The 13,532-nt window shown below is 35.8% G+C and overlaps 1 pseudogene; it reads left to right on the forward strand.

Annotated features, from left to right (window-relative positions):
- Positions 1–4,172: 4,172 nt before the first annotated feature.
- Positions 4,173–5,074, forward strand: LOC144316775 (transcription initiation factor TFIID subunit 12 pseudogene; annotated as a pseudogene).
- Positions 5,075–13,532: the final 8,458 nt, after the last annotated feature.

Here is a 13,532-nt window from a genome sequence, read left to right on the forward strand (position 1 = left end):
ATGTCAAAATGATTTGTTGAGCAAAGTAAACCGGAAACAAAAAAAAAAAACTACATGCTGTATAATTCCATTTATTTATCAAGAATAGACAAGAGTGAGGCACCTGGGTAATTCAGTTGGTTTAACATACAAGTTTTGCTCTTAGCTCAGGATCTGATGGTGGTGAAACTGAGCCCCTAGTCCTGCTCCACATTCAGTGGGGAGTCTGCTTGAGATTCTCTCTCCCTCTGTTTCTTCCCTGCCCCTCCTGCTCTCTCACTCTCTCTAAAATAAATAAATAAGTCTTAAGAAAAGGACAAGAATGATCTATAATGGTAAAAATCAAAGCGGTGGTTGCCTCGGACTGCTGTCAAGGGACACAGTGGGACTCACAGTTGTTACTGTTGTCTTGATTAGACTAATGGTAACATCTATATATATATATATATATATATATATATATATATATATATAGTCAAAATTCATTAAACTATGTGCTTAAGTTTTCTCTGATTACTTATGCAAATTGTATTCAATAAAGTTTTGTGAGCATAAGAAGTTCAGATAAGAAAGGAGGTAAAAAAAAATTGCATCCATAAAGCAATAAAAAGAAATTATGAAACATGCTAGGCAGATAGGACCCAAGAAACATATAAGTATATAATAGAACAAATTAGAAATCATGGAGAAACAAGCAATGGAAAGGAGACTAACTGAATGTTTAAAATTATTCAAACACTTGATTGATAAAGATAATGCAATGCATTCTAGACCAGACCCATCAGAAAGAGATTTTGTTAACTAGAATACTATAATGAAGGATTCATTCAAAATGTACCCCAAAATGATAGAGATAAAAAAATATATACTTCATGGTAAGAGGTATAGAGAATAGTATAAAGGGAATCAGAATTCATAGAAATTAGAAAGTAAGATAATAGAGGCAACCTCTATTCAAAAACATAGCGTATACATTTTTCCAGATCTAAATAAAGCTATAAGTCTCCAAATACAAAGTGTACCATGAGGCAAAGCAGGATGAACAAAAGTCCACACTTAGCCACATGGTGTGAAATTGAATATTATATAACTAAAATATTGCAAACTAATATTAAAGAAGGAAGAAATACTGTAACAAAAGATCAGATGTACCTCAAGTACAATGTTTCATTAATAATACTAGATAATAGATAATATTAGATCAGTATCTTAAACTATTAACCAGGACACCTGAGTGGTGATCCTGGAGCCCCGGGATTGAGTTTCACATCAGGCTCCCTACACGGAGCCTGATTCTCCTTCTGCCTCTTTCTCTCTCTCTCTCTCTCTCTCTTTCTCTGCTCCTCATGAATAAATAAATAAAAATCTTTAAAAAAATCTATTAACTAACAATTCAATATTCTCTTACTATGGAACAATGAAGATAAAACAGAGATACTTTCGGGGCACCCGGTTGGCTCAGTTGGTTAAACATCTACCTACCTACATGGATGAATAATGAAATACCAGGCTCATGCTAACAAAAGAAAATGGATATAGCAGCAGTAATATTAGTTAAAATAAGACTTAAGCAAAAAGTATTAATGGAAGTTAAATTCTATATTATTTGATTATAATTAAATCAGTAGAATTAATAATTAAATAATCACTAGAATTGACCTATAAGGAAATTTGTATATGTAAGTATATTATAGTATGTATGGGTTCAAATATGAAACATCATATAATGTTTGTCCTTCTCCGACTGACTTACTTCACTCCGCATAATACCCTCCAGTTCCATCTACATCGAAGCAAATGGTGGGTATTTGTCATTTCTAATGGCTGAGGAATATTCCATTGTATACATAAACCACATCTTCTTTATCCATTCATCTTTCGATGGACACCGAGGCTCCTTCCACAAACATTATATGGTCTCATTCATTTGGGGAATATAAATAATAGTGAAAGGGAATAGAAGGGAAGGGAGAAGAAATGGGTAGGAAATATCAGAGAGGGAGACAGAACATGAAGACTCCTAACTCTGGGAAATGAACTAGGGGGGTGGAAGCGGAGGAGGGCGGGGGGTGGGGGTGAATGGGTGACAGGCACTGAGGGGGGCACTTGACAGGATGAGCCCTGGGTGTTATTCTGTATCTTGGCAAATTGAACACCAATAAAAAATAAATTTATTATTAAAAAAAAACAAATATGAAACATCATCCATATATAATTTATATCACATTATTTGTGCTGTACCTCACATAACTTAAAGTGATATTTTTAGCTACCTCAGTTATTTTAAAGTCAACCTAAAGAGAAATTGTTACTTTGTTTACAAATTACAAAACAAATTAAGTAGAATGTTTTTGGCGAGCCATAGACAACAAGGTATCACAATAATACTTAGTCCTTGGTCATCCTGGCTGTGCAAACATGGAACCTATGCAACTTAACTGGCAGTATGTTTTTTAAAGGGTAGCTTTTTTCTTTTTTTCTTTCTTTTAGTCTAGCTTCCTAACTGACATCAAATTATTCAAAGCCTCCCTAGGCACAATAAAAATTTATTAAGGTGTACTGCTATAATAAAAAATACCAGCTTGTAGATTTTTACATGGTAATTCATATGAGAAAACATAAAAAATAATCTTAGAAAAGTGCATTCTGAAGTGTATTTTTTAAATATTCCAAAAGGAAAATGAATACTGTAACTTTCTTTTCTTCTTTTGAAATGTTCGCATATATTTTATAAAAATGACTACCCTAAGAATTCCAAACACATTTTAATGTAAATATATACATTCTATTTTATATTTACATAATGCTATTATTTAGGGAATATAAAATCATATGAATACTGATGAATTTATTCCCACATTTTGCTGAGAAATGAAGATATTTCAGAGTTTGATGTGGAATCAAAGCTTAAGGAGATGTTGCATGAAAGGCAGATACATGCAAAACAACTTTCAAAGGCCAAAAGAAAAAGGTCAACAAGTCCAGCTTGGTAAGAAATGGTTTAAGGGGATTTATCTATGGACAGAAACATGTTTTAGGCAGTGGCAAGATTAGATTTTTGCAATCCCACCTCTCATAAAACCTGCTTTTATACCCCTAAAGGCTAGGAAGTTACTGAAGACAATTCCTTGGAGACCACCCTAGATGAATAGGTGTGTATCATAGTTGTAGCTCCAGAACAGATCAAGGATGTCATGCCCTTAGGGTGTACTTAGTATATTAAACAAAAGGAAAGAATGTATATGTGTGTGTGTGGGGCGGGGGGGAGGTGGAATTCAAGAGGGCTTCAGGTCAAAAAGTGGTCATCTCAGTGGATTTGTCCAAGATGTCATCAGTCTGGTTCAGATAGGTGATGAAATGTATAGGGGGTTCTATCCCTGAAATCACACCCTTTCATTCTGTTGTCATGACTGTTTTCCTATACAGTGTTACTAGATCTTATTAAGAAAGGTCAAACAGACAATTCGTAATAGTCAAATCGATTGTAATTTGAAAGGTAGACATGTTATATAATTAAATACTTCATTTGGATTTTCTTTTATTTACTAAAATTATGTACTATATCCTACGTCATACCCCTAGAAAGTAGGACAATTTTCCCCAGGATGTCTGAAGTTTGTTTTGAAGATTACATCTATTTCGTAGTAAAGAGAACTGTTTTTTGGAAAGTTAGTTTTAGGGACGCATGGGTGGCTTAGTGGTTGAGCACCTCCCTTCCACCCAGAGCATGATTCTGGAGTCCTGGAATCAAGTCCCACATCAGGCTCCCTGCAAGGAAGGAGCCTGCTTCTCTCTCCGCCTGTGTCTGCCTGTCTCTGTGCCTCTCATTAATAAATAAATAAAATATTTAAAAAAGAGAGAAAGGTTTTAAATTAATTTTTGAAAATTCATTTTTATTTAAAAAATTCAGTCTTATTGAGAGAAAAGTATGGAAGAATAAAAACATAGTCAAAAATAATTAATAAGGTACAAATATTTACTAAAAATGGATGAGGATTGAGTAATGGTAACACTAAATAAATAATATTCATTAAATACATTTGTTGAAATAGTGGATGAAATTTTCATTAAAGCTAGAGATTATTTAGTGCTAGTTATTAATATTACTGAAAACTTTAACTTTGAACTGAGTCAAGAAAGTAAAACATTATCCAAATGTGAATGCACAGCAGAAGTACTCAGGAGGGCCGAACGCTTCACTGGGGCAGTCTCCACATATCATGGGGAGATAGACGCTGCTGCCTTTGTTTGGCCTTGGTCCTCACAGCTCCAAAAAGAAACAGGATCTCGATAAGCTCTATGAGCTGAAGTCCAAAGCTCGGCAGATTATGAACCAGTTTGGCCCCTCAGCCCTAATCAACCTCTCCAATTTCTCATCCATAAAACCGGAACCAGCCAGCACCCCTCCACAAGGCTCCATGGCCAATAGCACTACAGTGGTAAAGGTACCAGGCACTCCTGGGACAGGAGGGCGTCTCAGCCCTGAGAACAATCAGGTATTGACCAAGAAGAAATTACAAGACTTAGTAAGAGAAGTGGATCCTAATGAGCAATTGGATGAAGATGTGGAAGAGATGCTGCTGCAGATTGCTGATGATTTTATCGAGAGTGTGGTGACAGCAGCCTGCCAGCTTGCTCGGCATCGCAAGTCCAGCACCCTGGAGGTGAAAGATGTCCAGCTGCATCTAGAACGCCAGAGGAACATGTGGATCCCGGGATTTGGCTCTGAAGAAACCCGACCCTACAAAAAGGCTTGCACCACAGAGGCCCACAAACAGAGAATGGCATTGATCCGGAAAACAACCAAGAAATAACACACGGAGAGGTCAGGGGATGGACAACAGTGTATTTGGAGATACTTGAGCTGAGACCTCAGCCATCTCATCCTTGGATTTTTTTTTAATGCTTTACAGAGAAGCATATATTTTTTATTAACAGTGCAGCAATATCTATAATGACTGAGAGGATCTGCCAAAAGAATAAAACCTCCTACCCCAACTTCCAGTCCCTTTTTCCTGACGTCTCAAAGAAGAGCAATGTATCTTCCAGAGAAGATTTTATTTGTGGTTTATTATATAAGTGATTGAATATTGGACGAAGCATTATGGTCTTGTTTGGTGAGACAGTATTAGCAGGATTTGTAGAGGTTTGTGTTTCCTTCTCCCTTCCCCTTTTCCTTGTACTTTGTAATGTCAGTGTTTATATGAATATGACTTTCACTTGCTTTTCCAGAATAAAGAAGTTATTAATCGAAAAAAAAAAAAAAAACAAATGTGAATGCACAAATAGTTCATTATTAGGCTGCCTCCTGCCCCCGCGGCCACCTTATAATAATATCTGAAGGAAATGGAAAATGTGTTAGGAGAGAAAATATTATTTTCAATAAACATGCTGGAATAATTTTTAATGCATCTTTCCAGGAAAAAGTTTGGCATAAGAAGTCTCCCTATTACCTATAGGGACATGTGTAGATTATATCACATCATTCTTGGGATGCCCTTTGTAGTATTTATTCACTAAAAGACCATGCTTATTTCTCTGACCATTATGCTAACCCTGCAATATTATTTGGTGAACACACTTTTAAGTTTCCTAAAACTGTAGTTCTTGGCCCTCAGTCTACTTTTTACTAATTTCCCTGGATGTATTTATTGACTCTTAAGGTTAATAATTATTCTTAATTTTCATCTTTAGCTCTGATCTTTTACAATAAGTGTAGTTTCATATTTCCAGTTGCCTTAGTATGCATTTTACTTTGAAGATTAGCCGACTTCTGATAATTGACATTTATGTAACTGAGAAAAGATGTTAGTTCTGGTTAATGTGGCTGAATGGATAATCCTCAAATACTCATGCTAGAAAGATATGGATACAGGATGGAGAAAATGTAATTTCAAATTTATTTTTAAATTTTAAAATGTTAATTTTTTAAGTAAAAAAAAAATAAAATTTAAATGAAAGTGCCTAGCTGGCTGACAAAAAAGTTAGGAAAATGGGCCAAAGAGCAACAGAAAGCTTAAAAGTAGTTTCAGCATGAAATATTGATACCCTGGTTTGATTTGCCAGTCTTGGTAACCAAAAAACTTAACTTTCATATGAGGGTAAGAAATGATGCTTTGAGTTTACATAAGTTTGGGAGTTAGAAGTGAAACCACTGGGATCCCTGGGTGGCGCAGCGGTTTAGCGCCTGCCTTTGGCCCAGGGCAGGATCCTGGAGACCCGGGATCAAATCCCACGTTGGGCTCCTGGTGCATGGAGCCTGCTTCTCCCTCTGCCTATGTCTCTGCCTCTCTCTCTCTGTGTGACTATCATAAATAAATAAATAAATAAATAAATAAAACCACTGCATGAACTAGGACTCTTGAAAAGCTGTATTATCTGTGAAAAGGTGTAGTGGCAAAAAATTTCTTCATCAACTGGGTTATACTGTCAGTGAAGGGGAAGGGGAGTTCCGCTAATAATTCATATTATGGACTTCACTTATACAGTGGTGCTGGACATGTACTTATTTAAGGACTAGTTAACACTCAGGCTGGTAACTTATGATGGGTCAATATTGGTTTAACCTCTATATAGGCTCTATGTAAAGAAAAAGGAATATTAACTGGTAAAATGCAACACTTGTTAGAGGTAAGAAATATTAGTAAACTAGGACTAAAAGTGAATTTTCTTAACCACATAATGGTAGTTGCTTCAAGCCTACAGGAAAAATTGTCTTGATTGTTAGAACAATAGATTCATTTCACTTAGTGTGGGAAGCAGAATTCTAGAATGACTCACAATGACCGATTGTCTTAAATAATTGCTTCTTCTCTGAATGTGGGTGGAACCCACCACTATGACAAGATATCACTCCCATAATTATGTTAACTTCTTTAGCAAATGAAACAATAGCCTTGGTGGTCTTTACCTAACCAGGAGTCTCTTTTAAAAGCATAGTTTCCTCCCACTGGTTACAGAAATAAGAGAGATGCACTCTGGGTCCGAGAAAATCAGCCATCTGGGGCCACATGGCAAGGAACTGCAGGGAGCCTCTGGAAGCTGAGAGTAGACCCAGCAATAGCTGCTAGAAAGCCAGGGACCTCATTCCTGAAATCAAAGGGAACGAACGTTGCCAGAACCAGTCAACTTGGAAGATGCCAATCTCTCAATGAAAACTATCTTTGACCCACAAGCAGATAACCTGATAAGAGCCTGAGCAGAGGATCCACTCACACTGTGCTCAGACATATTATAGGCAGAAATTGTGAGATAATAAATTTGTGCTATTTTAAGCCACAGAGTTTGTGATAATTAGTCAACAGCAATAGGTACAAAAACACAGACTGTAAACATAAACCAACTTTAGTGCTTTCCTTTTACCATGGGGAGAAATAAATGGAATATAGGGGGTTTAAAGGCATGTGTATTTTATTTCTTTGAAAGAGAAGTATGTGCTTGTGTTTTCAACACAAGTTGAAAAATTATAGTATTTGTTAAATCCATGCTTGAAACAAGCTGTAATTTTAAAAATTCAGGGTGTTGTCTTGTCCCAGCAATCTCCTCATTCTATATAGCACCTCTTTCCTTGCATCCTTTAGTTATGATCTTGATTGACTGCTTGGGATTTCTGGTCTAATATTATTTATTTTTATTGCTTTTCTCAATTTTATGTAAGTCAGTTCTCATATACTGATCATTGTAGTCCTTTCTGATCATCTACACTAGTCTCTCTTTAACTAGTGCTAGAATATTTTCAAGAGCAATACAAGTGGTTTTTCTATCTTCTGTCATTCATGTTAAAATTCAGACTACATAGATCTTCCTTAGTATTTATATTTCTTTAGTCATTTAAAGAAATATGATATCTCTCTTTGCCTATGGTCCTGAATTTAAAGTTAGTGGCCTACGTTATATTTTTTAGACATTGCAATTTAAAAGTTATACTTTATTTGCTTTTTATTTTCCAGCAATTTCTCCCACATGAATTTCTCTTCCATTTTTTTTTGTCAAATAATACCATTACTCCTTGAAGAACTAGCCAAAAATAATTTTACTCTAATTCAGCCGGTTTTGTGCTCCACCTTATTCAAAGAATATTTATTAGTCACCTAATAAGGATTAGCACTGGAGCGATAATATTCACAAAAAGACATGATCCTTGCCCTTAATAAGAAACTTATGTTTTCATTTGTACAGGAGTACTTTTTTCTATTAATAGGATGCTACTGTCTCTTGTGTGTATGTCTTAACTCTCAAATCAAAGTGTTGGTTAAAGACTGTAAGCAGTTTTCCTATTCTTTCTTCTAATTCCCAATCCTGTCATCCATTTACTAAAAGTATATGTAATTAGTAAATAATTGCTGATTGACTTAACAAATCTAATTCACCTCCTCACGTGTGCCACATTTCATGTGTCCTGGGAAGTATGTGCAGGGAAGTCAATCTATTGAATTATGACTGTGTTCAGCCTCAAACTTCCCCTGGGCATCTATTTACCCAGGATTTGTTAAATTTGTATGCTTGAGACAGGCTATAATATTAAAAATTCAATATACTCCAGTATGTGCCCCAAAAATAATCTTTTCTTGATTCCTCCAATTATGATATTGGTTGACTGCTTGAGATCTCTGGTCTTGTGCTATTTCATTTATTATTGTTTTTCTCCATTCTCACATGTAAGTCATCTGGCTCTCAAACACCCACCTCATGAGGTAAAGATACAAGTAGTTTTTCTATCTTTTTGTATAAGAAGAATAAGAAAAAATTCTTATTCTCAAGATCTATCATGTAGGTTTACATCTTGGAATGCCGTCATCATTAGAGTCTGTTTAATCTCTTGGAAGGTGCCTCAACTTGCGTTCTAAATAGTCACCAAGTTCTCTTGCTTGTACTTAGACAGAATGTTAACATTGCCTCAGGAAAAAAAAAAATATCTTTGCCTCTCAGTTAAATTTGATTCATCATCTTCAGAGCCCATTTTATTACACTATTGACTAATAATAATAATAATAAAAAAAAAAACATAGTAAGACCTCAGTGGTTTCAAACTCATTGCACAAAGTAGAGGATGCAGAGAAAAGGTGCAACTCTGGGCAATAGCTATAGAGCCAGCATCTGGGCTCTGTGATAATCACCACATATGAATCACATCAGAGAAAGAACAGAATCACTGAATACAGGGAGCCTGACACCTCCAGTTGTTTTCCAGACTGCACCATGTTTATCAGTGTCAAAATTTGCAACATCTGGCAGTTTTTCTTATATTTAGAGTATCTTTGATTTTTTAAGGATCTCACAGATACCAGATTTTTAAACACTTGCTCCTAGAACCATGTTTATACATCTCACTGCTATCATAAATAGATTAAGTTTGAATGAAATTCTTAGGAAACCATCTCTAAAGTGTCCCCATAACATACTGCTTATCTAGATAAAATTTTAGTAGTTTATATCAATTCAAATCCTCTTTCAAGAATACTTATTTTTATTACCTATATTTGCATTGGATATCTGACTAAAATAGTAGCTTTTTTTTTTTTTTTTTTTTTTTTTTTTTTTGCAGGCATACCGTTAATTAGAATCTAAGAGTCCATGCAAACTGAAGCTGTGCTAGCTTCTCTGTGTGCTCTTTGAGGTCTCTTCCTCTTGTTAAATTTCACACTGGATTTGCATGGGGATGCAAGAAGGAAATGATTTTGCTTGGGAAAATTGCCACAGCTGTTTTAATACAGGAACATTGAAAAAGGCATTGCTAGCCTATAAGCTCCAACTCACATAGAAGAACTAAGAGAAGGTCAAGAACAGGGAAGACTTTGACATAGACAAATTTTGACACAGAATTTACTAGTTTTCTCAATAGCAAGGTGCCAGTTACTGAGAAATTTTCAAATTGAAAGGTGATCACTTTCAAATGAGATGCATTGACATTACTGGACAATATTGATGAAAAAATATTGTCAGTTTTATAATCCTCAAATTTTATATTTTGCTTAATGTTATTACTTACTCATTTTAACATGTGTTCTTTTCATGTTAGTTGGCTTGGGCTTTTTAAAGTCACTATTCCTTTTTTTCCTTTCTTCTGTCCTCATAACACATGCTATGTTTGTTGTTCTATTTATATAATAAGGGATACCAAATAGAGTGAAGAATATGACTAAAATCCTCTGCCACTATATTTGACTTTACATCAAATTTTATGGGCAGCAATGGATTGTGTTGGAGCTCTAACGATGTTCACTAGGAGAAACATTTATTGTACTAGAATCATTGCCCAGATAATGTTCTGAAATGTACTCTTTCAGGTTCTGAGGTTCTATTTTTCCAGTCAACACATTAGGACACATCAATCACTGAAAACCCTGCGGTATATCAGTACATTGTGTTCCCCTTACTACACAGGTGCTTTTCTCCTGTGACCTCCTGCTTGGAATTGTACTATCATTTCTAACTTACCCTTCACTATCCTCACCTCTACCACCCTTCCTTTCACTCTAATCTATGCTCATTTAAAATTTTTGAGTGACTTGGAGCTCAGATCCTGAGGAAACTACACTCTGCCCAGTCCCTTCCATTGATGCAAATTTAAATCCTGGACAGAAGGCTTAGAGCAACAATCTGAGGGTACTAGAAAGTACACAGTAGTGGGTGGACTACAAAAGGCAATTAGAGTTTCAGAATTCTAAGTTCCACAAAACCAATAATGGGCTTAGTATTTTTTTAAGAAAATTCCAGCTATCACCCAACCTGGGCTAAAAGCTCAAATCTGTAAATGCACAAAAAGTGTTCCCTGATCAACAAAGGGAAATGTATTTGTCATAATTGCATAAACGCTGTCATAAGTACTTTTTGATACTTTTGATACAGTTGACGAACGACACTGGTTCAAATTGTGAGGGTTCACTTATATGTGGATTTTTTTTTCAATAAATTCACTACAGTACTGTAAATGTATTTTCTCTTTCTTGTGACTTTCTTAATAACATTGTCTTTTCTCTAGTTTGCTTTATTGTAAGAATACAATATTTAATACATATATAACATACAGTATATGTATTAATCAACTGTTTATGTTATCAGCAAGGCTTCTAGTCAATAGTAGGCTATTAATAATTAGGTTTTTGGAAAGCCAAAGGATATATGTGAATTTCCAACCATGTGGCAGGTCAGGGCCCCTAACCCCGACATTGTTGAAGGGTCAACTGTGTTGTTCTTATTAGGTTTATGGAAACTAAAAGAGCATTTACTTATGTATTTATAGGTTAATCAAACTAGAGTATATGACCTTATTTGAAATATGACATTTTATCTAATGTGAATAGCTTTATATGAGATGCCTGTTGTATTATCCTAAAAGCAGGATCTGCCACGTGGGCCAAATTGGCTAAGGGTCCATTTTTTTTTGCAGTTGGAGAGCGAAAATTTTTTCCCCTTATCTTTAAAGAATTGTTAAAAAAACAAAAAGGATAAAAAGGAGGAGGTAGGAAAAGAAGAAGGAAGATGCCACCACAGAGACCATATGTGACCTACAAACTCTAAAGTATTTGACATCTGGTCACTTAAAAAAAATGTTTGCCAACCCCTGACATTAAAAAATAAAAAAATACCTTATAGTAAAAATTTTGTATGTTTCATTATTTCTTTCTAGTGTTTTCTATTCATGTCACAAAGGAGTGCTTAAAAGGACCTGATCCACAGTGGACATTCAAATAATGTGTATGTAAATTAATAGGTAGGTGAATAGTTGCCTATCTACTCTACCCCTAATAGAATAATTCAGCTTCCTGGTTATCTCCCATGGTAGATAATAATATTAGTCATCAGATATTTACAACCCACTTACTAACAGCTATCCCCACTCATGCAGGAAGTACAATTCCAAGCCTCAATGATGGTAGGCTCTGACATTGACTGTTTTGGCCAATGGAATGTGAATAGGTACAACAGATGTCACATCTTATCAAAAGCTGTTAGAAGTATTGCAAATCTCTGTCAATAACCTTCTACTTCTGCTTCTGTCGTTATAATAGTATGTTGTGGTGGTGGTTAGTCCTGGAATAAGAAAACACATGGAGCAAAGCCAAGCAGATAGACCTCAGCGGCAACCAACCAAATCCAACAAATTCCAACCAAGCTGAAACTGACCCTCAACATTCATGTAACATGAGTGAAACTAAATGGTATTATAATCTTTTGAGATTATAGGATTATCTTGTGCTGAAGGAAAAGCTGCTTGATATACTTCTGCAAAACAAAAGATTCAGAAGGATGAAAGGATCAGTACTTAGTATATATATGTCATTGAAAATCATAATGAATTCTTTTTTAAATTTTTTTAATAAAATAATTTTTATTGGTGTTCAATTTACCAACATACAGAATAACACCCAGTGCTCATCCCGTCAAGTGTCCCCCTCAGTGCCCGTCACCCACTCAGCCCCACCCCCCACCCTCCTCCCCTTCCCCCACCCCTAGTTCGTTTCCCAGAGTTAGGAGTCTTCATGTTCTGTCTCCCTCTCTGATATTTCCTACCCATTTCTTCTCCCTTCCCTTCTATTCCCTTTCACGATTATTTATATTCCCCAAATGAATGAGAACATACACTGTTTGTCCTTCTCCGATTGACTTACTTCACTCAGCATAATACCCTCCAGTTCCATCCAAGTTGAAGCAAATGGTGGGTATTTGTCGTTTCTAATGGCTGAGTAATATTCCATTGTATACATAAACCACATCTTCTTTATCCATTCATCTTTCGATGGACACCAAGGATCCTTCCACAGTTTGGCTATTGTGGACATTGCTGCTAGAAACATCGGGGTGCAGGTGTCCCGGCGTTTCATTGCATCTGAATCTTTGGGGTAAATCCCCAACAGTGCAATTGCTGGGTCATAGAGCAGGTCTATTTTTAACTCTTTGAGGAACCTCCACACAGTTTTCCAGAGTGGCTGCACCAGTTCACATTCCCACCAACAGTGTAAGAGGGTTCCCCTTTCTCCACATCCTCTCCAACATTTGTGGTTTCCTGCCTTGTTAATTTTCCCCATTCTCACTGGTGTGAGGTGGTATCTCATTGTGGTTTTGATTTGTATTTCACTGATGGCAAGTGATGTAGAGCATTTTCTCATGTGCATGTTGGCCATGTCTATGTCTTCCTCTGTGAGATTTCTGTTCATGTCTTTTGCCCATTTCATAATTGGATTGTTTGTTTCTTTGGTGTTGAGTTTAAGAAGTTCTTTATAGATCTTGGAAACTAGCCCTTTATCTGATACGTCATTTGCAAATATCTTCTCCCATTCTGTAGGTTGTCTTTGAGTTTTGTTGACTGTATCCTTTGCTGTGCAAAAGCTTCTTATCTTGATGAAGTCCCAATAGTTCATTTTTGCTTTTGTTTCTTTTGCCTTCGTATATGTATCTTGAAAGAAGTTACTGTGGCAGAGTTCAAAAAGGGTGTTGCCTGTGTTCTCCTCTAGGATTCTGATGGAATCTTGTCTCACATTTAGATCTTTATCCATTTTGAGTTTATCTTTGTGTATGGTGAAAGAGAGTGGTACAGTTTCATTCTTCTGCAT

This window comes from Canis aureus, chromosome 7, assembly GCF_053574225.1.
Source record: "Canis aureus isolate CA01 chromosome 7, VMU_Caureus_v.1.0, whole genome shotgun sequence".
NCBI lineage: Eukaryota > Metazoa > Chordata > Mammalia > Carnivora > Canidae > Canis > Canis aureus.